Here is a 27,251-nt window from a genome sequence, read left to right as displayed (position 1 = left end):
GTGTGTTGCTTGAAAGATAGCTTTTTGTCGAGAATCACACCCAGGTAATTTGTTTCTGACTGCCAGGGAATTTTAGTATTGAATAGTAAGAAATCTCCTACAGGAGACATTGGCCTTTTTGAGAAAAGAACGGCTGAGCTTTTCTGGGGGTTGACTTCCAATCTCCACTTAGAGAACCAACCCTCCAGCTTTAGAATGTTTTCTTGAAGCTTTCTGGTAATGAAAAGGGGTCTGAGAGATCTGGTTAGTATTGCCGTATCGTCCGCATATAGGGCCAAAATGGAAGTCATCGGATTGTGTGGGATGTCTGACATGCATATAGAGAACAGCAATGGAGCCAGTAGAGTTCCCTGCTGCACTCCAACAAAGATGTGGCTCTGGGAGGATGTAGAACCGTTGATTTTTACTTGCATTGATCTATTTTGAAGATATGAGTGGATTAAATGAACTATTTTAGGTGAGATGCCGGCTGAGACAAGCTTGTGCAGGAGTCCAAAATGCCAGATTTTGTCAAATGCTTTGGATAAGTCTAGGAAAACAGCGCCTGTGCACTGGCGCCAGTTGTAGCTGGTTGTGATGTATTCAACAATTCTGTGGATTTGCTGGGTAGTACTATGGTGTTGCCTAAAACCAAACTGTATTTACAGAAATGAGTCCTTTGTAGGGTTAGTTATAAAACATCTCTTCAATTTCTAAATGGGTGTGCTATATATATGACAAAATTTAAATAAAATTTTATGGAGTTTTTATGGATTTTTATAGTTTATAGTTTCTTCATCAACTAATCAAATCAAATGTACATTTTGAATTATTTCTCATCAATTGCTATCAGAATTTTCCGAAGAAATTTTGAATTTTGTTTTAGTTGTAAAATCACATAACTTTCTATTATAAAAACGACTCTCTTTCACTAAGAGATACAAGTTTCATGTAAAATGGAAGCGTTACAGTTGCCATTGTGTCATTATAGTTGCCTTTAAAATTGTCAGACTCGCTTGATAACTTCGCTTTAAATCATTGGTGTCGCATTATTCGTAATATTGTCTGGAATTTATTATTATTATTATTTGCAACTTTCTCATCGTAACTCTTTTATTTATACTTCCATGACTTATATTTTTCGGTTATTATTATTTTTTTATCGATGAATTCTGCCTTTTTTTATCATTCGAACTTCTTAAACAATTTTTGTTTTGTTATATTATCATTTCTTTTATATTTTTCCTTTTTTTGTAATATTTAAAGGAGATATTCTGTGGAAGTTTTTATTTTGTTTATCCACAAATGAACTAAGAGAGAGCTAAGTGGACGGCAATGCTCTGACGAATTTTTTTTTTTTTTTTAATTATTAACCTTAACTTGTCAATCAACTAATCTTGAAGACTTCCTTATATTCTCCTTCGGTTGTAGTTTCCTTAAAGAAAATATGGATTATTACTATATTATAAAAAAATAAGTCCGTGCTGGGGTTAAAAGAGATAATCGGATGGCCATCGCTAGTCATTAATCCGTGATGTTCTAGGAACAATTTTAGATAAATGCGCATTCTTTTAAAGGAAAAAAAAAACACTTAAGTGTGATATAAGAATTTCACAGTAGAATTGGCAACGAAACGAGGATGATGTATTTAAAACAATTCCTAAAAATTTCTACAAATTGCTCTGTTCTGCAAAAAAAAAAAAACAATGAAAGGGGTGAACCCTTCACCTTTCGTTGATTTTCTAAAATGTGTGCTTCACAGTTTTATTTTTGTTCCAATTGAAATCTGTTCACTTATTCAGTCTATCAAGATATTAATCAACAATCGAAACCACTGACAACCTTTAGTAGCTGAACAGGCAGGCTGAAGAATTAAGAAATATTTGTGTCGTGAGATGGATTCGTAACATTAGAAAGACCCAGCTATTAATCATAAAAGCAACTGCTGTTCAGCCAAGTTCCCAAATATCTCCATTTCTCTTTCTTTAATGTTTAGTGTTTGGATAAAATATCAAAATTATAGTAAATTATTAAAAAAATTAAACATGAAAAAATAGTGTTTATTATCGATAAAATTATACAGTTTGGTATAATTCAAAATTACTTAAAAATTACTATAACAAATGTTATGTCTTTAATTGTAATTTCCAAATATTTAAAGAGACGGAGTAAACACGATAAACGCTACGAACACTCTACTACTGGCGCAAAACTGCATATAAACAACAGTGGAACTGTTGTTTATATGCAGTTTCAATGCAATTTCATTGCATTGAAACTGCATATTTCAGTTTATATGCAATTTCAATTTCGTATTGCGGCACTGCGCGACGGACAGTGCCGCAATACGCCAATAGTTCGCATATCACTATAACGTGCATATGCTTGCGCGCGTAGCAATATGACACTGCGGTAAACACAGTGCTGCTAGCGTCCTTCGCCCTCCTAAGTGCTACAAGATGGATTTTTATTATTTTTTATACGAAATAAGAGAATTGTATAGGATTGTTGATGATGAAATTAAATATTACAAGCAAATATAAATAAATTAATAAATATATTTAGATATCGAGAAAAATTAGGGGAGCTGCAGTTCCGCAGTGCCTATGTACGAGCTTCCCCTGATCATAATATTAGTTGTATAGTATTCTGAACGTGAAAGGCGACAATAGTACACGTAAAAAACATTTGCGTATTCAACAGAGTCATACCAACATCAGCCTGCCTATGAAAATAAAAAGAGATTGTCGTTTACATGGGTCCGCACACACGCTTTTTTGTATATCTGAGTTGTACTTTCTTTTACTTGTTCAAGTCAGCGGTTTCGAAGTATCAGCTTGAGACATTAAATTCATTAAGCATACAGTCAGGAAGAAAGAAGGTAATAGGAACGAGTGATGATCGTATAACATTCCTAGCAGATCAGTCTTCTGGTGATAATAAAATGCGATTATTCTTCAGACATCCAACGCGTCTTATGAGTTCGTTACCCTAGTTTTCATGTTCAACTCAGCTAGTTCGAAAAAATCCCTTTTACATTCTCTCCATTTCTCAAATATTTCTAAAGTCTAACTTTCAAGCAGACAAATAAAGTCTTAAAATGAGAAACTTGGGAACAGTGAGTGACCTTTGTGTCAAATATTCAGTTAACCAATAATTATTTTCTCTCTTCGGGGTTTACCTTTGCATGTTTTCAAGATGTATTTTTAATAGGATGAAACTTATATTGAAATAAATTAAATCATTTTTTTTTTAGAATTACTAATGAAAACGATGTTATTCAATAGAGAAAATCAGAATTATGTGCTTATAAAGAGGAAAGAACTGATCACGCTTTTGGGATCGAGGATATTTGGTGAATGTCTTTGGTTAGCAAGGCTGCAGAAAGATAAGTGATTTTTTTTTTCAATTATTTATCAATGCTACTTAAATTTATGTCACAGCTTTGTTTTACAAGTACGCGCGATAGACGGAGTTATTCAGAACTAGTAAATCGCATGTATTTCAGTAAAGCATATCGTAGGTTGGAGACTATTAAACTCGCTCATGCTATGATCAAATCCAGCACTCTGAAATTTCGTGTCCCTCCCTTACATGCCGCTTCAGGTAATTATCTCTCACCAGATGCATAAATTGTATTTTCCCTTCCCTGTGACCATTCCTTCTCCTAGTGAATGTCCCCATAGTCGAAATCCCCATAATAATTACCAACCTGCATTCATCACGCTAATATGCCAACGGATGTCATTGGCATTCTGTAATAACCCGCTGGATTAGCGCAACCAACTGCATATCGTCCTGTTGGCCTGTATTTCATAACAAATGGCCTCTTTCTGCAGTCCTGTCCCCCTGATGTACAGCTGCTCTATTTGGCTTCAGTTCGTTCGTTCTTATTAGCAAAATTCCCTTTTCCCTATCTTGTTATTTCTGTCTTTTCTGTAGCTGCGATATTCTTTGCCTAGGATTATATAATTCTCGGTCAACCAAGTCTCACTAATGCCTATAACTTGTGACCAAGTTTGGCTAACCAATGCCAAAAGATCACCACATTTATTTCGATTACTTCTGGCATTAGTGTACATAAACTGCAATATCCTAAGTTCCACGACTTTTTTTAATCCATGTGTTGCTTAGCTCAATAAAGTTAAGAACCCGCTACATTTTGCATCACGTGATCACTCTCCCACTTACCAACATCTAGGTTTCCTTTACCCACGCTCAACTTCACTCCCCAAACATTCTAGTTACCCTGACTGTACTTCGGAATTCTTACTCAACAGTACTTTCCCAAGACTCCTAACACCAAATCCTTTTAGATTGAAGACACCCGCGTAAAATAAATCCTTCCTTTCATAAAACGTTTCTTTTTCAGTTTACTTTTCTATATTATGTTAACTTTCATATGATCTTCCGTATCTAAAGCAATAACTGAATTTTTATTAAGACTTCCATTTCCTTATTATTTTATTTTATTTCTTATTCTTGTTTATTTTACTATAACGTTTAACATAAACGTTGATATTTGTAGGCTATTTCCCCTACCTGATGATAATATCACTTGATCAAAAGGAAAATTTACTGCATTGATGTTATTATTAGGAATTTTATATACTTTGATGACAATTTAGAGTTTTCTAGTACACCCGATGCATACTCATGCACGCGAGCATACTTCACAGCTTTGGCGTTTCGCCGCTTACTCATGTTTTAACATACAGAGTTTATAAGCGAATTTCTCATATGTACACCTCGGTTGTTTACCCTGGAAAATCGGGTTTTTCATCGGCCAGAGAACACACGCAATTTACAGACAAAAAATATTGTTGTTGTTGGAGGTGATGGACGGTAGATAGTGTTGATGGTGGTAGTGGCGTTGTGTGTAATTGGGAATTAAGTAGTAGAGAAGACGGTGAGATGTGTGTAACACAGTAAGGTAGAGTTCCCTCCCGCGATAAGCCCTTGGACCCCTTCGAGGTACCACCTAATAATAACAATAATAATAATCCCATTGCACAACGGTGGTACAAAGACTAATGGATCTAATAATCGACATATCTGTGTCTCTGAAGCAGCGGTGAAGATTTTGAAAAAGTTAAAGTTAAGACCCCACATACAGAAATTTTCCGAAGTGTAATAATAAACAACTCATCCCAGAAGACGGATTAATTACCCTATTATCGGAATGGATTCTCTTTTTTGTGACATGCAGAGAAGTGTCGAAGGGTCTTGTATCTGTGGGCGTACTATTACTACCAAATCGTGGATTAGGCCTACTGTGGATACCACATTAAAAGAAGCGCACCTGGTACTCTACCTCTGAGGTGGTGTGGAAAAGGATACGCTTCTCTTATCTCTTCTCTTTTCTATCTATTCTCATTAAAAACAACGATGACATTATTCAGATATGTTTTTCCGGGTGCGTGTTTTCTTGTTTTATTCGTAATTAAAATAGTTAACTATCTGCATTTGCTTTAAGTAACAGCTGATAACCTTCCTTTTCAATGGGAGGGACTTCAGGGTTCCTACGATTTCTAAATCTCAAATTAATTAATGGGTTGGACGTTTTAAAATTCTGCATCATTGTAACTGCAAAACGAGTTTCGTTTAGAAAGAGCACGTGATTATTATACATTAACATGAGTCTCTATTTGTGATATTGTTCAGTCTTTTGACGAAAAAACTACTTAAAATTGAGTGTAAGGATGGAGTATTTTGCGTTGGTGTTTATTAAGAGATGTTTGCGATGTTAGCTATCCATGGTCGAATAATGTAATATATAATATAAAAATATTTTTGATGATCAGGTAAATCATAAATACTAAATATTAACCTAAACCCTGAAAATAATCGAAGTAATGACATAATATATAATAAATAACCTAATCACTAAAAAATATAATACAATAGCCTTTAATTAGTAATGGCAATACGAGCCAGAATGATAAAAAGATAATGTAATATAAAAAAAAAACTCAAAATGCCTAAATTCTGACATGAAGATATCATTAATGCTTTAAAGAGATTCTCCAAAAATTAGCAAACTAAACTAAATCATATGAATTAATTAGAACCCGGCCGTTTAGATGCATTATATTGCAGTCCTCAACTTAAAAGGTGTTTAATATTTTTTAATTCTCAAATCTTGTCGTCTGCATCGTTTATTCCTTTCTGTCAAAACGTCACGATAAAATGTAAAATTTTATCGTGACGATTTTACAGTGAATCCATTCCTTGTTTAAAATAAAAATATATAAATACCAATAAGTATAATACTCGGCTGTGCACAAAATCTATCCAACAATGTAATGTCAATAGATGTCGCTACAAGTAAGTGATCAGCCTGTACACGTTTTGCATTAAGTATCTTCAGTCGCTGTATTACTCAGAATAAAATAGACTAAATTATAAATTCATTTTATGATTATTTCTACCGAGCAAGTTGAAAAAGTCAAATTATTTTGGAAAATGTGAAATGTGATGCAGCTTGCAATCCAAGTTTATTCTTTTCATTACAGCATTGCTCTAGTGAATATTGAAATAACTATTTACTAATATTAATCAATATATACATTAATCTTAAAATATAATTTTTATTAAAATATTTTAAATTTTATATAAAAATGCATGTATAGTATTCAAATAAATAAATTTTATCAAAAATATAAAATAATTTTTAAATGTGTTTAAATTCTTAAATAAATACATTATACACCATATCATTTATTATGAATATTTGCTATAAGAAAATCTTTTGTTGGAAATGAAAGTATTTTCTATAAGAAAATCTGCTGACATTGAATTGAAATTAATTTTTCTGATGATATGGTTTAGCGCGTATATGAGGTGAGTGATGGCCGATAGCAGTTGTCGCATAAGAGATTGTGAATGAATGAATTCGAAGCGTTCTTCATTTTGTGAAATATCAAGGTAAGACTTTGTTTAGATGTAATGCTATTGCTTTCTTTAGCCTACGCTTGATATTGCTGGCAGTCCTTTGCGGCTGCGGGATATTCTACAAAAATTTCTGCTGACAGGTCTTTAGACCTATGGAATTTTTATTAACGCTCATACGCAGTTAAAACGATATGAGCGTACCTAACCTAGACGTATTCACTGATTTGCTAGATAAAGAGCCGGCTCTTGCACTTATGCAACAACTTCATAAGTACAAGAGCCGATCAAGGTCGATCATGCTAGTAGGCCATGTCAGGCTTGAACTACAAAAGAAGTTCAAGCCTGACATGGCCTACTAGCATGATCGACACCGACATCATTATCGAGTCACTCGATAAAAGGCTAGCCCTCACTTTTATTAAAAAAGTTTGAACGCGATTGTCCCGGCTTCTTAAAGGTATATTCCTCACCTGAAGTCGACGTTGAGGAAAATGAAGACTCTCCTCAAATGGAGGAAAAAACTCAATCTAGTTGTCTCTACCTCTAATCCTTCTGATCAAGGAGAAATCCACGCTCGTAAGAAGAGAAAAACTCTCGTTGCTGAGCCAACAAACGATGTTGGTATGGACGAGGATGTTCCCATTTCAGATCCCTCTGCTTCCCCAAATGAAAAGGTGCCACCCATTATCCTAAGGGAAAAGGAGAGATGGACAACACTAAGAACCATCATGGCTTACTTACAAATAAGTTATAGATCTGCTAAAAATGTAGACGAAGGTATCCAAATTCAGCCCACCACGGTGGCTGATTATAAAAATCTTACAAAGGAGCTGGACGCAAGAGGAACTCAATATCACACATTTTCCTCTTGCCTCCGAAAAAAATCTGAAAGTGGTCATATGAGGAGTCTCCGAGGATATTGACACGGATGAAATAGTTACTGACCTTAACTTACAGGATCTACCCCTATAAAGGTCACTAAAATGTTTAGATCAAATAAGACACCAATGCCTTTAGTCTTAGTAGAAATTCATAACATTTACAAAGACATCTATAATCTAAAATCAATCTGTGCACTCAAAATCACCCCAGAACCATTGAGAAAGAAAACATCTTCTGGGAAGTGCCACAGATGTCAAAAATGTGGCCATGTCCAGAAGCTATGCAAAGCTCAATTTAGATGCCTAAAATGTGGCGACAATCACCCCACAAACACCTGCGCCAAGCCAAAATCCACCCCGGCTAAGTGCGCTAATTGTGGGGGTCCTCACCCTGCTAATTATAGAGGGTGTATACATCACCCCAAAAACAGATGGAACCATCCAAATCATCAATCTACCTCGTCATCTTGTGCATTAGTTCCTGAAGCTCAGGCTCCTCAGTCCTCCAGGAGTGTGATCATGACAACAGGTGCTAGCCCACCATTAACTGTGCCCCTTAAGAAAATGAATCTTCAACATCTAGCGAGAACATATGCTGATGTGGCCCGTTCCAAACAGATAGTACAAACCCAGAACCTGAATAATTCACATTCAAATCTATCAGCTGTTATCACCTCTTCTCTTGCAAACATGCTGCAGGATTTCAGCAACTCAAATCCATCACTAAGTGTTACAAAAAGATTCTTACAGCCAACCCAATCCATATTATCTGCACTCTCTGATGCATAGGATAAAAATTGCCCCACATTCTCTTAGGATTATTGCTTGGAATGCCAACAGTGTCAAACATAAACTGTTATAAATCCAGGAATTCAATAATAGATACAACCCAGATATATTTCTAATCAATGAAACTCACCTGAGGCCTGCTGACACCCTGAAAATCAGAGGCAACAGACTTGGGTATAGAGGTGGAGGTACAGCCACCCTTATCAAAAACTATATCAGTCATCATTCAATAACCAACCTTACAACCACCAACCTCGAAATCACAGGAATTAATGTCTTCACAAACTCAATTGGAAACCTTAAAATTTTTTCTGCTTACAACCCTCCATTAAAGACATTATTGACCTCGGATCTGGATGCCATCCTTGGAGTAAAAGGACCGGTCGTCATCGCTGGAGACTTCAGTGCAAAACATCTGCTTGGAACAGTCAATCTACCAATAAAAATGGTCGCATACTTTCTAGCTACACAGGATCAAACTATGTTGTTGTGGCTGGACCTACCAAACCAACTCATCTCAGTACGTCTGGCACTGCTGACATCCTGGATATAGCTATCCTGCAAGACATTAAAATACAGTACAGCCTTAAATCATTAAACTAGCTCTCGTCGTATCACAACCCAATTCTACTGCAATTGGGAGAACAAGAATGACTGTCTCCTCCCTCTCATTCACGCATATCGTGGGATAGATTGTCTAAAGCACTTAGGGATCAAATTGGACTCGTCCCTCACATATGCACACCAGAAGATGTGGAATCTGCAGTGACTACCCTCACCCAACACCAACAGATTAAGTCAGCTATAACGGTTGCAACCTTCCATAAACCTGTTCCCAAGCCAGATCCTTTGCCTTAGGATATTATGGACCTGATCAGAGAGACGAGCAGAGCTAGGAAGAGATTTTGTAACACTCGCGCTACTAAGGACAAGACAGTGCTTAATAGATTCAATGGAGCAGTAAGAAATGCATTTGGTTTCTATGAGTTTTAAGTGCATTTCTTACTGCTTGGTATAAAACGTTAGCCTCTATCTCACCTATTAATCACTCTATCTGGGGGTTCCTGAGAAACATCAAAAATAAAAACAGATTCCTCCCACCATAATCTCAAACCAGGGCCTAGTCCACATAGATGCAAATAAGGCAGAAGCCATACTAAAAAATCTAGAGGAATAGTGCAAACCTTCTTATAACAACTTAGATTTCAATCACTTGTACAAAATCCACAGACAGGTCAGGCATGCATTAAATCTCCCAGATACCAGTGCTGACCATATTGCACCAGCTACCAGTTCTGACCATATTGCACCTGTTGAATTATATGATATTATTAAAAAACTTAAGAATAATAACGCTCCTGGACCAGACAGCATCTCAAATAGGGTGTTCAAGCTGCTGCCTCGAAAAGCTGTAGTGCACCTGACCAGTATAATAAATGCAATCTTAAGACTTCAGTATTTTCCTTCCACAGAATTGTCGAATACATCACCACCGGTTACAACTGGCGCCAGTGCACAGCAGGTGTTTTCCTAGACCTATCCAAAGCAATTGACAAAATCTGGCATTTTGGACTCCTGCACAAACTTATCTCAGCCGGTACCTCACTAAAAATGGCGCATCTAATCCATTCATATCTTCAGAATAGATCAATGCAAGTTAAAATCAACGGTTCTACATCGTCCCAGCGCCATATCTTTGCTGAAGTGCCGCAGGGATCTCTAATGGCTCCATTGCTGTTTTCTGTATACATGTCAGACATCCCACACAATCCGATGACTTCCATTTTGGCCCTGTATGCGGACGATACGGCAATACTAACCAGATCTTTCAGACCCTATTTCATTACCAGAAAGCTTCAAGAAAACATTCTGAAGCTGGAGGGATGGTTCTGTAATTGGAGATTGGAAGTCAACCCCCAAAAAAGCTCAGCCGTTCTTTTCTCAAAAAGGCCAATGTCTCCTGCGCGAGATGTGTTACTATTCAATACTAAAATTCCTCGCAGACAGAAACAAATTACCTGGGTGTAATTTTCGACAAAAAGTTATCTTTCAATCAGCACACCAAGTCTGCGTGCGCAAAAACATCTAAAGCCATAGCTCAGATCTATCCGCTAATTAATAGAACTAGCAAGCTCAGCAACAGAATCAAATTGCAGCTATACCAGATGACGATTCGTCCTATAATCACCTATGCTTCTCCAGCCTGGAGCCACACTTCTAATACTAACATTATCAAGATACAACGAGTGCAGAATAAGTGCTTAAAAATGATTCTGAACGCCCCGTGGTATGTTAGAAACAATCAACTCCATAGAGACACAAATATTCCCTATATTCTCTCTTTTCTACAATCCTTAGCATCCAAGTTTTTCCTAAAGACGTCCACACATCCCAACGATTTGGTTCAACAAGCTGCAGCATACGATCCACCGGACATATCCAAACATAGAAGACCAAAAGCTATATTAGCCTCCTATAGCGATGCATAATCTCCATGCCCATTCAGGGCGAGCAAACTGCTCGTAAATTTTACCCTCACTGTAACCACGACAGATAGCGGGGAATATGAAAAGCATTTTGCTTCACCCCTAAAGACATAACTAGCAATTGCCAATAAAAATGATTTTCTTTAAGATTAGTATAGTCAAAGTCCACAAAAGTCAACAAAACAATATTTTGCATCTTTCACATAACTCATAATGCTTTCATGTATATTCAACTTCATATTTTACTTTGTTTTTGCATTATTTATATTTTTTATTTATTTTATACAGTATATATATATATATATATATATTTTATTTTTTTTTGTTTACACATTTCTCCAAATTTCATTTAGTTCAGTATATCCTTGATGATTTTTACTTTCCCAGATAGTCTAGTTCTCGAATCATCATTAAAAAACTAATAATTAAAATACACTTTATCTTAAATTCGTCTATTTCAAAGTGTTTTAAACGTAAATTTTAGATTTTTTTATGAAGTTCCATATCATACGATTTAATTTCATTCCACATTCGGAGACTGTCTTATCAGTAATCTTATTATATAAATTGTTAAATTAATTTTTGAGTGTTTCTATCTATCAAATATAAGGACTTGAGTTTGGGCTTGTCTCCTTCATTTATTTTTCTTTCTTTTTTTTTTTTTTTTTTTTTTTGTTAAATATACGATTTTGCTAAGCATTATTTTATACCGTATGCTTTTTTGGAAATCCGTTCTTAAAACGATTGTTTTTTGTATTTCAGCTTCTTCCCAGCTATCTGTAAAGTGAAATGACTGAAATCATTATCTTCTAAAAATCATAATGCGTGCACATGCGCAATGAGGAATCAAAAAAAAAATGTAACGCATGTTAAATGGTTATCGGGTTCATTCTTCTTTCTTCATTTTGTCACCAATTTTTATTCCATTCTTGTCTTCAGTGTTTTTCTCTGTTGATTGTGAGATACGAATAATTAGACTTTTATGTTTAATTTTAATATCGTATCTTAATGTAAAATAGAAACTGCATTTAATTGTATTACTTAATTATAAAATATGTTTAGAAAACTTATAGCTTACAATTGCTGGATATAAAAATACGATCTTAAAATTCTGCGTTTGTAATGAAACAGGTTTTTTATATATTTTTTCAAATGATTCCTGAGAATACTTTTAAAAGTGCTTACTTGCAGTTTCTCCTTAATTTCATAAAGTTTGGTAGAAGACGGCCTTTTAGAATTGTTCGACCACGTGCTATCCTAGAAATGTAGCTTTTTATTTCTTTGTCAATAAAGGGCTTATTGTGAGTGTCTGTCTGGCTGGGACCAGTCAGACTGAGCTGACTGGTTTCTAAAAATGTTAGGTATCCCAAGTGTTTAATCAGTAGAAAAATAACCCATTTTAATTTTCTAAAAGTTGTAATTGTTGTATTGTCAGGAACGTTGTATTGTTGTATTGTCTGTCAGGAACGAAATCTGAGAAGGCTTGTACGGACAAACAGAACTTCTTGTGTGCAACAATTGACCGAAGCACTCAATGAAGGCTGTTCCCGACTCATTCTTCACCGAAATATGCGCAAGGAATTGAAAAGTATCTGTATTAGCAGTAGTATAAGAACAGGGAAGTTCGTCTATAGTGGTGTCAGCAATAGCCTCACTGGATACTGGAACATTGGGAAAAAGTCATGCATTTAGACGAGTCAAGGTACACTTTGTTCTGTACCGACGGTAAGCAAAGGGTTTGGCGAAACCTCGTGAAGCAAAAAACCAGCTTGCCTTGTAAACACAACTCAAGGTTCTGGTGGAGGTGTCATGGTGTGGGTCATGTTCTATTAGTAAGGAACGGGTTCCCCGATATTGCCAGAAGGTGCAGTTTTCGCCAAAGAGTATCTGAACATTGTTGCCTATCAAGTCCATCTTTCAATGTTAACTATTTAGCCACAAGTTGACGGTTGTTTCATGGACGACATGCTACTGTCCATCGCGCAAGAATTTCTGACCAGTGGTTTACAAACAAAGCTACAAAGCCCGGATTCGAATCTCATTGAGAATGTATGGAACATGTTAGAAAAACAGACCCGGAAGCAAAATTGTCTTCTGTCAAATCTCAGCCAATTAACGAACGGCCTGGTGAACGTCCGTTATGTTCCAACACTTTGTGGAATCTACGCCAAACCTCATATTTGCTGTAATTCGGGATGAAGGAGGTCCAACACGGTATTAAATAAAAGTTTCTGTTTCAGTGGCCGGAATGTGTAGTTCATGTGGATGTTCCATCGCATAAATAGGTGATATTTCAGTGATATGCGTGAGAGATCTCCAGTGATCCGAAGGCTTCTCAATATGATGAGTTGATGTAGAGTGTATTGCTGTTTGTTTACGCAGAATTACTAATGAGCCAATCGGTGATTATACTGAAGTCTGTCTGTAAATGTCGGACGCATCTTGATGGGTTCGTCGCGTATGAATATGAATATCTGCGTACTGATAGCTCGTTTACAAAAATATTGAAATGTCACGGCAATTAAATTTTCCTTGTAGAATACCAATTAATCGAATTTCTGTTGCTATTTGTGCTATTTATTTTTGTGATGTGTATCAGAATTTCGAACTACTTGTGGAGTTTTCGTCTTATGCAAACCGCTTCCAAAGGTTTTTTTTTTTTTTTTATCGAATTGTGTGCTTGAATGGTGTCAAAATCTTTAGAGAAGTAAAAAGAAGTGCAAACTCAAAGCTAGTTTTGTCCAGAGAGGACTTTATTATGTCAGAGAGATTATCCAGTTAAATACTTGTTTTTTTTTTTATTTGTACGAAATCCGTATTGAATGTTGGATATTACATTGAAGAATTACAAAATCATAAACTGATACAAATATAGTTAAAAAAAACAATAAAATAGTAATGAAACTTGTAATCTAGTAGCACAGCTCACAACAACGATCACTTGTTATACTGATGCCTTGCATGGCAGGTAGTTTTTAATCAAATTATAGAAAAGGGTTAATAAAATAAGAGCGAGCACACCTGTGACATGACCTGTTGGGAGTGAAAGAGCTTGCTTTTAATAAATTGATAAGAATAAATATTTGGACATAAAATAACAAAGTAGTGATAACCTTTGTGATTTAGATTTTTACTTTGATAATACTTATGTTATCATACCAACAGAAAGAAACATCTTTATATGACTAGCGAATGCGTATAATAAAAATGTGCTGTTCAATAATAAATTACTTAGACATGTGTTACTAATTGCGTTGTTCTCAAAGTTTTCTTAGAGATTATCAAAAATATTTTATAAAAAATACTTAAATATTAAAATTATTTAAATATATTCATATTTCTTTATAAAATAAATAATATTAAGCAACACCATTTAGAATTTCATATAACTTTTATCCAAATGAATCACGGGCCCCACGTTTTGTTCTGGAGAACAGGACATGCTTTCTATTTCCACCGTATTGTGATAATAGATGGTTTTTAAAATAATAACTGATGCAATGAAACAATGGCGATGCTGACGGCAGTAAGCCTAGCGTATCGCCGTTGTTTCGAAAAAAGGTTAACTTACCTACTGAATTAGTTTTTATGAGCCTATTTAAGAATAAAACCGGTTGACTATACCAGTAGTACTATTTACTGCCAGTAAAAATATTTGTTGAGTTCATTAAATCACATTTTATATCAAATATCAGAATCGCGAATCATATGTATGAGCACTAGGCAAAACGCCATTTTTTCAGCATTCATCTAAATGCTTATAGTCCTTATAAGGACTGGCTTAAAGGGGCGAAGCAAGAATGCTTTTCATATTCCCCGTTATCTGTAGAGGACAGTGTAGGGATAAGGTGTTATTGAGCTATTAAATTAAGCCTCTGATCATGGCAGGAGGGAATAAGAAATTGAATCCATCGACCGTGAGATGCGGTGATTGATTCATTCAATCCAATACTCTTAGAGGGTAATGGATGGCAATGCTGTAGCCAGTGAAGTTCTAACTGAGGCTTGGCTATTGCTGTTACCCTCCTGCCATGATCAGAGCTTTAATTATAGATGGCATGGAAGAAGATGGCTCTGCCCCAGACTCACTTACCTCCGCAAGGGAAAAGATCCCCTCGATTATTCTGCGTGAGAAGAACAAATGGATGACACTAAAGAACAACTTAAAGATTTCATATAACAACGCAAAGAATATCACAGATGGTGTCAAAATGCACCCTAAAACTGTCACAGGCTATCGTAGGTTAACAATAGAATTAAACTCCAGAGGAATTCAGTACCATACTTTTTCACTCGGCTCTGAAAAAAATCTGAAGGTAGTGATTAGAGGCGTACCTGAGGATGTCTCCACCGACGAAATCATTACAGACCTGCACTCGAGTGATTTACCACCAATCAAGGTCAGCAGGATGACCAGGAGGGACAAGACTCCAATGCCATTAGTTCTGATCGAGATCTGTCAAACCTATAAACACATATATGACTTGACAACCATCTGTGGATTGAAAAGCTCGGTAGAACCGTTAAGGAAGAGAGCTTCTACTGGGCAATGCCATAGATGTCAAAAGTTTGGGCATGCCCAGAAAATGTGTAGGGCCGAATTTAAATGTTTGAAGTGTGGGGTTGGTCACCCAACGAACACCTGTTCTAAACCAAAATCTACCCCGGCCAAATGTGCCAATTGTGGCGGTCTTCACACTTCCAACTACAGAGGATGTTTGTACAATCCACGTAACAGGAAATCTGAAGAGGGAACATTCTCTCCTTCCATCAGTTCACCTACATCTGTGGCTACTTCACAGCCTCCTAAAGTTCAGAATAAAGACTCAGCAGCCCATCTGCTGAAAACTGAGGTCCCTAAACAGACATCTCTAGAACAGTCACCATCACACCCAAATTTGACAGCTATCATTACCGCGTCCCTGGCAAATATGCTATTAGATTTCAGCAGATCTAATCCTTCACAAAGTTCTACTAACAGATTTCTAAAAGACACTCAAGTCATCATTTCAGCGCTCACTAATGAACGGTAAAAAATTAAAACCAGAAGCCCTAGAGATAATAGCCTGGAATGCAAACGGCTTAAGAAATAAGATCCTAGAACTCCAACATTTTGCCCACAGACATCGGCCAGATGTTCTCTTAATAAATGAAACGCATCTAAGACCAGCAGACAATCCCAAAATTTATGGATATCAGTCGTATAGAATTGACAGATCAACCCACAGAGGTGGAGGCACGGCAATTTTCATCAAGAATTTTATCTCTCATCACTCCATAAACATTCCTTCTACTTCCAATCTCGAGGTCACTGGCATCGAGATTCTCACGAGCTCAGTAGGCAAATTAAAAATTTTTGCAGCATACCATCCACCTCAAAAATCATTACTACTTTCTGATTTGAACGCCATATTTGATACTGGAGAGCCTATCATTGTGGCAGGTGATTTAAATGCCAAGCACTCTACCTGGAATAGCCACTCCACTAACAAAAATGGACAGAAACTACAGAACTATGCTGATTTCAACAACCTTCACGTAATAGGCCCTGCTGATCCCACCCATCACAACACCTATGTCCAATTGGACATATAGCCATACTGCAGCACATCAGACTTCAATACGATTTAATGGCAATCAATGATTTATCATCAGATCATAATCCAATAAGGTTAAAATTAGGAAATCTTGAAAAATTATTCCCATCCCCTCACTCATTTATTCCTTGGGAAAGGCTCTCCAAGGTGCTTCCAAAATATATTGGTCCTGTTCCCATCATTAAATCAAAAGAGGAAATTGACATAGCTGTCAAAAATCTAACAGAAGAGATTACAGCAGCCTGTGCAGCAGTTACTACCCCTGCCATCACCCACAAATCTGCACCTGCCTGAAGATACTATGAATCTGATTAGGGAAAAAAATAGGGCTAGAAAAAGATACCATAACACTAGGGCGCCACAAGACAAACGGATCTTAAATAGGTTAAACTCTGCAGTGAGAGATGCACTCACAGCTCATAGAACTCAACTCTGGGAAGAAAAACTGACCTCCATCTCCACTGACAGCCACTCTGTATGGAATCTTATCCGAAAGATCAAGAACAAAAATAAACCTCTTCCCCCTTTGCAAACAGATTCAGGTCTCATCCATACTGATGCTGATAAAGCTGAGGCAATAGCTAATAACCTTCGAAATCAATGCAAACCCGCATACGATCACCTTGACATTAGTCATATCTACAAGATACACCGTAATGTCAGATATTCGCTCAAGTCTGCTCCCACACATTCTACTCAAATTACACCCACCTCACCTGCTGAAATATATGCTATTATTCAGAAATTCAAAAATAAAAAGGCTCCTGGACCCGACGGTATCTCCAACAAAGTTATAAAACTTCTACCTCGCAAAGTTATTGTTCATTTGGCAAACATAATCAACTCCATACTTCACTACAAGTATTTCCCTTCCTACTGGAAACTGGTGTACATTGTTCCAATTCATAAATCTGGAAAGGATCCCACTTTTCCACAGAATTACAGACCAATCAGTCTCATCTCTAATCTCGGAAAAATTGCTGAGAAGGTAATTCTTACTAGGCTTCAAGATTCTGTACTCCGGTTAAACATCCTGCCTGGGGAGCAGTTTGGCTTCAGACAGTTGCATAGTACCACACAACAAATACACAGATTGGTAGAACATATCATTACAGGTTTTAACTGGCGTCAATGCACTGGGGCTGTTTTCCTAGACTTAGCCAGTGCATTTGACAAGGTTTGGCATTATGGCTTGCTACACAAGCTTATATCATCCGGTGTTCCAATTGGAATCATTCAACTCATCAAGACGTACCTCTGCGATAGGCGCATGCAAGTGAGATTAAGTGGAGTAGTGGCCTCACAGAAACACATCTTGGCTGGAGTTTCACAAGGGTCCTTACTAGCACCAATGCTATTCTCCTTATACCTGCATGATATACCACACAACCCATTATCTTCAATTAAAGCTCTTTACGCTGATGACACAGCGATATTGGCCAGATCATTAAAGCCTCACTTAGCCATCAAGAAACTGCAAGAAAACCTACTGCAAATAGAACAATATCTTGCCAAATGGCGACTCTAGGTGAATCCTCAGAAGAGAGTCTTATTCTCTAGAAGATCAGTGCTTCCCAAAGAAGACATTCTCCTCTTTAACACAAAAATTCAGTGGAAAACAGAGATCAAGTATCTCGGTGTAGTAATGGACAGTAAACTGACTTTCAACTCCCATATCAAGACTCTCTGTGCAAACATATCCAAAACCATATAGCCCAGCTCTATCCGCTAATAAACAGAAACAGTAAACTGAACCAGAATCAAACTTCTCATGTACAAACTGATGGTTCGTCCAATACTCACCTATGCCTCACCGGCCTGGAGCCATACTTCGAACTCAAATATCATTAAATTACAACGCATTCAGAACAAGTGTCTTAGAATGATCCTGGGCTCTCCATGGTTCATCCGAACTGTCCAACTGCACCGCGACACGGAGGTCCCCTATATCTACACCTTCATGCAGACTTTAGCAACCAAATTCTTTTCAAAAGCAACTGTGCACCCTAACAGACTGATCCAACTGGCCGTTGACTATGATGCAACGGACTATTCTAAGCACAAAAGACCTAAAGCCATCCTCAACTCCCTCACTGAGGATTAATCTCCTAGCCCACTCAGGGCGAGCAATATAGCTCATAAACTCTTTCTACTCACAGTCTCTATTAAGATAGCCGGGAATACGAAAAGCTTTTGCTTCACCCGTTAAGCCAGTAATGTTACTAGTTACTAGTTCATGTTAATTCTGTTTAGAGTCGTTATTTTTCCATTTGCATTACCAGTCGCACTAAAACATTTCTCAAGCAACGGAAACGAAGACATTGACAATCCGACTTTTCTAAAGCCCCTTTCTGTTCTTCACCCGTCTTAGATAACTGCATCGGTTTCCATCCCTTAACAAATCTTGTCGCTGTTCTGTATCAAATGACAAATGGCGATGTTGCCTTCACAAGACAGAACCAATCTCATATTCCAGCGCTTTTTAAGTGTTTGGCAGAACGCTGCTTAATGCCCTCGTACTCATGGCTCACTAAATGTGCAATCACAAAGATAGATTACACTCCGAAGAAAGGTTCAAAGAAATATGGCGGAACGACTTAAAAAATATAACAACTGTGACATGTTCTCGACTCACCTTAAAGTTTGTGCAACTTTTTCTCATTTATAAGGAGACCTAATATTTCTTCTGTCTATTCTTTCGCTTGAAGTACACTAGATAAAGTATACATACACTCGCTCGAACATAAAATATATTTCAGTTAGTGTGTAGAAAAACTTAATGGAAATAATGATTTGGACTGCAGAATGAAAGGTGGAATAAAGACTGCAATTAGTGTGTGTTTAATAAATTTATTGAATTAATAGATATGTAATTATATAATAAAATGATACAGGGAGAAATAAAATATGGGAAAATAAAAACAATTATCTATAGTGAACGGTTGCCAAATCTTTTAGTGAATTTTAAGTATGGTGCACAAACCACGGAATTTTTTTTTAAACCTACAATGATCTGCATATGTTTAGGAGATACATTGATGGATAAAGTTAAAACCTAAATGTTTAGATACATAAGAAGCTGTAATATCTTGATGTTCAAAAAATTAGTGAAGATTAACATCGTTTCAAACAGAAAAAAAAATTACATTTTTGCTTACATCTGAGACAGAACCTAAATATTGTTAAAAGTGGCACAGATGGAAACACGTTCCTAGGGAAACGATTTTAAAAAAATCAAAATGTATTAGATATCTTTTAAAAATATTTATAATAATTTATTAAGTTTAAAAAAATTGTAATTATTTTTAGGTTTTTTTTTTTTTTAAATGACATCTATGTAGGACACCAATTATTAGCTTAGTAATTTAAAATATATAAAGAAATCTATAACATGATAAATTTATAACAGCAAGGTCAGACACTCACTCAAACTTCCTATCACCAGCACTGACCATATTGCATCAACATCACCTGCTGAGATATATATGACATTATTAAAAAACTAAAGAACAAAAAAGCTCCTGGACCAGACGGCATTACTAATCGTGTGATTAAACTTCTGCCATGCAGGGCAGCAGTGTACCTGACCAGTATAATAAATGCAATTTTAAGATTTCACTATTTTCCTTCCACCTGGAAACTGGCTGACGTAATTCCCATACATAAGCCAGGCAAAGACTCACACCTACCCCAAAATTATCGTCCAATCAGTCTCATCTCAAATCTGGGTAAGGTTGCAGAGAAGGTCATCCTCTCACGACTTCAGACCTCAATAAATGACCTAAACATCCTTCCAAAAGAACAGTTTGGTTTTAGGCAACACCATAGTACTACCCAGCAAATCCACAGAATTGTTGAATACATCACAACCAGCTACAACTGGCGCCAGTGCACAGGCGCTGTTTTCCTAGACTTATCCAAAGCATTTGACAAAATCTGGCATTTTGGACTCCTGCACAAGCTTATCTCAGCCGGCATCTCACCTAAAATGGTTCACTTAATCCACTCATATCTTCAAAATAGATCAGTGCAAGTAAAAATCAACGGTTCTACATCCTCCCAGCGCCACATCTGTGCTGGAGTGCCGCAGGGATCTCTACTGGCTCCATTGCTGTTGTCTGTATACATGTCAGACATCCCACACAATCCGATGACTTCCATTTTGGCCCTATATGCGGACGATACGGCAATACTATCCAGATCTCTCAGACCCCTTTTCATTACCAGAAAGCTTAAAGAAAACATTCTAAAGCTGGAGGGTTGGTCCTCTAAGTGGAGATTGGAAGTCAACCCCCAGAAAAGCTCAGCCGTTCTTTTCTCAAAAAGACCAATGTTTCCTGTAGGAGATTTGTTACTATTCAATACTAAAATTCCCTGGCAGTCAGAAACAAATTACCTGGGTGTAATTCTCGACAAAAAGCTATCTTTCAATCAACACACCAAGTCTGCATGCACAAAGGCATCTAAAGCCATAGCACAGATCTATCCGTTAATTAATAGAAATAGCAAGCTCAGCAACAGAATCAAATTGCAGCTATACCAGTTGACGATTCGTCCTATAATCACCTATGCCTCTCCGGCCTGGAGACACACCTCTAATGCTAACATCATCAAAATACAGCGAGTGCAAAACAAGTGCCTGAGAATGATTTTGAACGCCCCGTGGTATGTTAGAAACACTCAACTCCACAGAGACACAAATATTCCCTATATTTTCTCTTTTCTACGATCCTTAGCCACAAAGTTTTTCCTAAAGACGTCCGCACATCCCGATTTGGTTCAACAAGCTACAGCATACGATCCAACGGACATATTCAAATATAGAAGACCAAAAGCTATATTGGCCTCCTTTAGTGATGCATAATCTCCATGCCCAATCAGGGCGAGCTGCTCATAAATTTTACCTTCACTGCAACCACAACAGATAGCGAGGAATATGAAAAGCATCTTGCTTCACCCCTAAAGACATAAATGTCAATTGTCAATAAATTTATAAGATTCTGAGTTTGGGAGGTCGGTGATTAATAATACCCTTGGAGGGTAATGGATGGCAATGCTGTAGCCAATGACGCTCTAACTGAGGCTCGGCTATTGCTGTTACCCTCCTACCGTGATCAGAGCTTTAATAGTTCAATAACACCTTATCCCTACACTGTCCTCTACAAATAACGGGGAAGATGAAAAGCATTCTTGCTTCGCCCCTTTAAGCCAGTCCTTATAAGGATAAATTTATATTTAAATGCATCGTGATAAATTATCTTTCGGATAAATTATTTCATCAACTTTTTTTATGCAATTAATATTCTTTTGGCTTGCATTTGTATCTTGCATATGTGCGTGGATGAAACAATTGAAAATTGTCCGTAATCTTTCCCTTGAAGAAAGTTGATCTCCTAATTGTAACTGTGGGTAGGACGGATCTCAAGATATCAGCACAGAGTGAGATTTAAATACAAAACGCAATTCATTGTTTCTCCTCCAGTACTGTTGATATACTAAAAACTTTTCACTATCCAGGATTATTATTTCCCTATTCAGTTAACAGAGTTCACAGTTAAAGATCAACAAGAAACATGAAACAGCATAATAAACTTTTTGACTGGAAAATATGTTCAATCGGGCCTTATTCAAAGGCCTAGGAATCGACTAGATATCATTGTTGGGGGGGGTGGGGGGGGGGGGGGGTGGGGGGGGGGGGGGGTGGGGGGGGGGGGGGGTGGGGGGGGGGGGGGGTGGGGGGGGGGGGGGGTGGGGGGGGGGGGGGGTGGGGGGGGGGGGGGGTGGGGGGGGGGGGGGGTGGGGGGGGGGGGGGGTGGGGGGGGGGGGGGGTGGGGGGGGGGGGGGGTGGGGGGGGGGGGGGGTGGGGGGGGGGGGGGGTGGGGGGGGGGGGGGGTGGGGGGGGGGGGGGGTGGGGGGGGGGGGGGGTGGGGGGGGGGGGGGGTGGGGGGGGGGGGGGGTGGGGGGGGGGGGGGGTGGGGGGGGGGGGGGGTGGGGGGGGGGGGGGGTGGGGGGGGGGGGGGGTGGGGGGGGGGGGGGGTGGGGGGGGGGGGGGGTGGGGGGGGGGGGGGGTGGGGGGGGGGGGGGGTGGGGGGGGGGGGGGGTGGGGGGGGGGGGGGGTGGGGGGGGGGGGGGGTGGGGGGGGGGGGGGGTGGGGGGGGGGAAACTTTTTTTGTTAATATCTATCTACAAGCTGTCTATTTTTATTGTGAGAAAAATTTACTACAAAGTCGCTTTTTTAAATGATTCATTTCGTATTCAACGCACACCTGGCACCTTATGGACAATTTATATACCAGTCGGCAAAATGGCGGTCCATTTTTTTTTTGGCTTTTGTTTAAGTTGTGAATAAATTGACACGACTGTACAATACTTCTCTTAAATGAAAATCTCTCATCCATAAAATAAAAAAGAAGGAGCTTGTACGAATGTCGCAACAAAATCACAAAATGCGAAAGTCTTTAGTTGCCGAAAACATCCAACCCCCATATTGCAGTCCACGTGCTGACGTATGACCAATGACTAGGCTCTTTGAAACGCTTGTAAACATGAATCTAATTTCTGCCAACAGTAGATGACGTAGCATTTGTTGCGTGTCGTTATGCAATCACCAGACTATTTGAAAAACTACTGTGCCTTCGTTCAAAACGAGTACCAAACACTGTTTTAGTTGTTATCTTCTTTCCAAACACATACCGTCTTTGCAAGCTTGACAGAGATCGCTGTTATGCGGATTTCTGGGTTTTCCTGGACGCCTAGCTTTATGATAAGGTGGTTGAAGAAAGCCATAATACAATTGCCCAACACGATTATAAATGTTCGCCAATACCTATAGAAATACGAAATAGGTTAAGAATTAGAAAATTACAGAAATGTAATATATGCGAAGTTTATATGTGTGTGTGTGTGTGTGTGTGTGTGTGTGTGTGTGTGTGTGTGTGTGTGTGTGTGTGTGTGTGTGTGTGTGTGTGTGTGTGTGTGTGTGTGTTTAAATACTACTTGTGATATCTCATATAATTCATACTTTTAGCATTTACAGCACAATAAGGAAATACCTTCCACTCACCCACCGGTAAACACCTGTCAACAGTTTAAAGGTCTCAATCATATCATCCCTTCTCCTTTTATTTGTCAAAATTCGCAGATTTAATGCTGCGAAATGTTAACTGCTCATAGCTAACATCCTACAGTTCAATCATTTTTGTCAACCTCCTTTGCATTCCCTCCAAAGTGACTTCATCCCTTCCAAACCGGGCGACCATGTTTGAACATAGCAGCCAGATTGGCCTGATCAGGGCCTTATATGATGGAATCACTGCCATTTTATCTCTGAGTTGTGGTTACTATATTTGCATCATAACCCGTAAATTGCAAATTTCGATCCACGATAACTCCGTGATCCTCCACAATCCCTTTTCTGTTACTACTGCAGACACAAAACATCTATCGTTAAAAAAGGCAGAAGTTCATGCTGATCGAACTTTTCAGAAATGCAATATATGCGAAGTTTATATATATAAATATATATATATATATATATGTTAGAAAATATTTAATACTTGTTTCATATTTCCTCTTATTTTTCCGTTTTTATTAAAATATTCTTTTTTTTTTCGTGGTACAGTAACACAATTTCGCGTCACACCCTTTGAGAAACATCAGCATAAAAGGATGCGCCAGTCTAGCTCAGTGCTTCCCAAACTCCTGGATGTCAGGGCCCCCTTTGCAAAAATTAAAATATTTCACTGCCCCTCGAAAAAAATCGTAGTAGAGAGATATATTATTATAATATTTATTGTATTTATATTCAATACAAAACATACACAGCGAATATTGCAAAAATCAAATGCATATATTACATTTTTTGCCTCTTACCGTTTGGTTCTGAAGACGATGCAGGCTGTTCTGGTAAAATATGAAATACTGTCCTTTTTTTTAGTCTGTTTCTGCTTCTTCTGATTGTTCGCGGGATTTTTTTTTTATTTTTTATCAGCCACTTATCCATCTCAGGGTTAAATTTTTTAATGTATAATAGATCAAATAATATCACCACAGACTGATAACATGAAATTAGTGAATATTACCTGAATAAGGGAATCCCCGGACCAGGAACATTTTTCTCTTTTGTGACTTTTCTCCCTTTAAGGTAATTAAGCCTAACGCGAAACAGACAGCAAAGGCAGGTTATTAAAATGTGCATATGATTGGTGCGGTATTAGCAAAAGATCGCGCAACCAAAAGATAAAAACATAGCTGACAATTGAGTTGAAATGCTAACTCTCTTCAACCGAATTCCATATGTGAAACTGCCATAACATTCATTATATATATATATTACTTAGTTTTAACACTTTTACGAATTTTAACACGTTCGGTTGAATTTTATTGCTGCCTTGGGAAATCGAACTCACACACATCTAATTAATAACAATAGTTTTTAGTTAGATACTGAGTTTTCCCATGCAACATATGGTTTTGTTTCAGTCTATACTGCATAGTTTCTGTATGAGGGACATGTGATTCATTAATTAGTGTGTTTTTATCCCAGTTGTCTCTAATTGCACTATTTGTTGAGAAATATATTACACAGACTCCTCATACCTTATTCACTGGCATAATAAAAGTACTTGTTTTTCTTGCCTCTGCAGTATAGTGGCTGTTAGGGAGGGCTGTTGTTTACCACTGCAAGCGAGTTACTATCTCCCCACATGAACTTGTTTAAGCTTTTTTTCATGTGTGAAGTATATGCGAAACTTTTATTGGTAACAGAAAACTAGCTCGGATGACAGTGATAATATAAAACGAGTTTTAATATGTATATAAAGTCAATATCAACAGTCCCTGATTACGAACGCCTGATGGGACAGGAAGATTTGGAGCTTCCCTGGAGAGCATTCGAAGATTAATACAATTAACCACTGCTTTGAAATGAAACATATGAACAAGCAATATTTACTAATATTCATTAAGCGCCGAAATACGCAGGAAGCAAAGTTTGTGAACCAACACGATTGTGTGAATTTTTCCATTAAAATATAAAAAATAAAAAAAAAAGAAATAATAAATAATAAAAGTTAATAGGTTTATTTTAAAATAAAAAAATCTACTTAGTCTTAAAACACTTTAAATTTGTTTTCATTATTTCACGCCCCCCCTCAACAAAACCTACCGCCCCCAGTTTGGGAAGCGCTGGTCTAGCTGATAATTTTCCTAGTCGGACGGCAAGCGGGATGTCGTTGGCTTTGAAGATATTAATTCGGTTCTCATTTCAATGAAAAAATATAATTGGGGGAATTTTAATGGCAGATGAATTAACTCACTTCTAGCACCGCTTTTTTTTATTTATTCCTTTACAAAACCCCTAGTTTTCATCCCTCAAATAATAGGCAAATGAATCATTTAACATACGTACGGGGAGTTCAATGTCCAGAACTCCCCGTACCTCCTCTGGAGTGACTTCACTAATATCTTCTATGACGAGGTCGCCCCATGTAGCGCTGACGACCTTAGGACCTCCTTTTCCCGTGAGGAGGAGCAGAGGTTCCCCTATTTTCGCCATTGCTTTTTTGAATTTATCTCGGGGATGTCCTTTAGGAGAAACCTTAGAGTCTCTTCTGCTTTCGCGTGGGGGGGGGGGATTCTTGGTAGGCGGTCTCCGATGCTTTAGCTGCTTTTGTCTTTGTCATCTTCACTTCCTGTGGACTTAATGGCCGTTTGGAAGTGTTGATAGTTGCCCCTATCTCCTCTGATTCATCTTCTTATTCCTCATCTCTGTCAGCATCAGTAGCTTCTCTTGTGTTTCGTTTCTGCTTCATTTCTTCTGCTGGAGTTTCCATGGTGGTTTGAATATCGACTGTTTCCTCTTCCTCTGTTTTATCTTCGCTGCTGGTTTCTGCAATCTTGGTTGTGGCAGTTTTTTTCCCTTTACGGTTTTTCTTAGTTGTCTTAGACGTGGCGGTGTGGCTTTCTCTTGCATGAGGAGCAGCCTCAAAAGGTGGAAAGGCTTCCTGTTCTGTGCCGTTTGCATTAGTTGGTGGTGTTGCTGACGTGATAGCACTCCCATCCTCTCTGCAAGGGTTCTGGATTGGCAGGTATCTATTTTGTGGTCTATGGCACCACATTTCAGGCAAGTTGTTTCACATTTTTCCTGGGTATGACCTGCTTTGAGGCAATTCTTGCACTTCAATCGAGGGCAGTCCGCCCCAAGATGAGTGAAGGTGCCACACCTGAAGCATTACTTCTTTAAGCCAGGGTAATTTACCATTACCCTGGCAGATCCAATGATGACGAAGTTTGGGACGGCAGTTTTCATCTCGAGCGAGATGTTTACTTCGCCCGACTTCCATTGTGGGTTGTCTGCATCGTTTAAGACCTGTATGTTGAGTACAACACCCCATTTCCCGAACACTTCGTGGATGACTTTTTCGTCATTTTCTATATATTCCAAAGGGAATCTGGGGATTTTAAGCATTTTTATAATGCTCCTCCCCACCATGAATGGAAAAATTTCCTTTCCATTACATTGAAAGCTTTCAAGTAGTTTGTCTCTAGTCTCCGCGCTCCTTACAACTACGTGGAATCTGCCACCCTCATATGGGGTGAAGCCAAATATCTGGTCCACACCGACG

This window comes from Typopeltis vanoorti, chromosome 17, assembly GCF_054136105.1.
Source record: "Typopeltis vanoorti isolate ZY-2024b chromosome 17, IOZ_Tvanoo_1.0, whole genome shotgun sequence".
NCBI lineage: Eukaryota > Metazoa > Arthropoda > Arachnida > Uropygi > Thelyphonidae > Typopeltis > Typopeltis vanoorti.
This window is presented reverse-complemented; position numbering follows the sequence as displayed.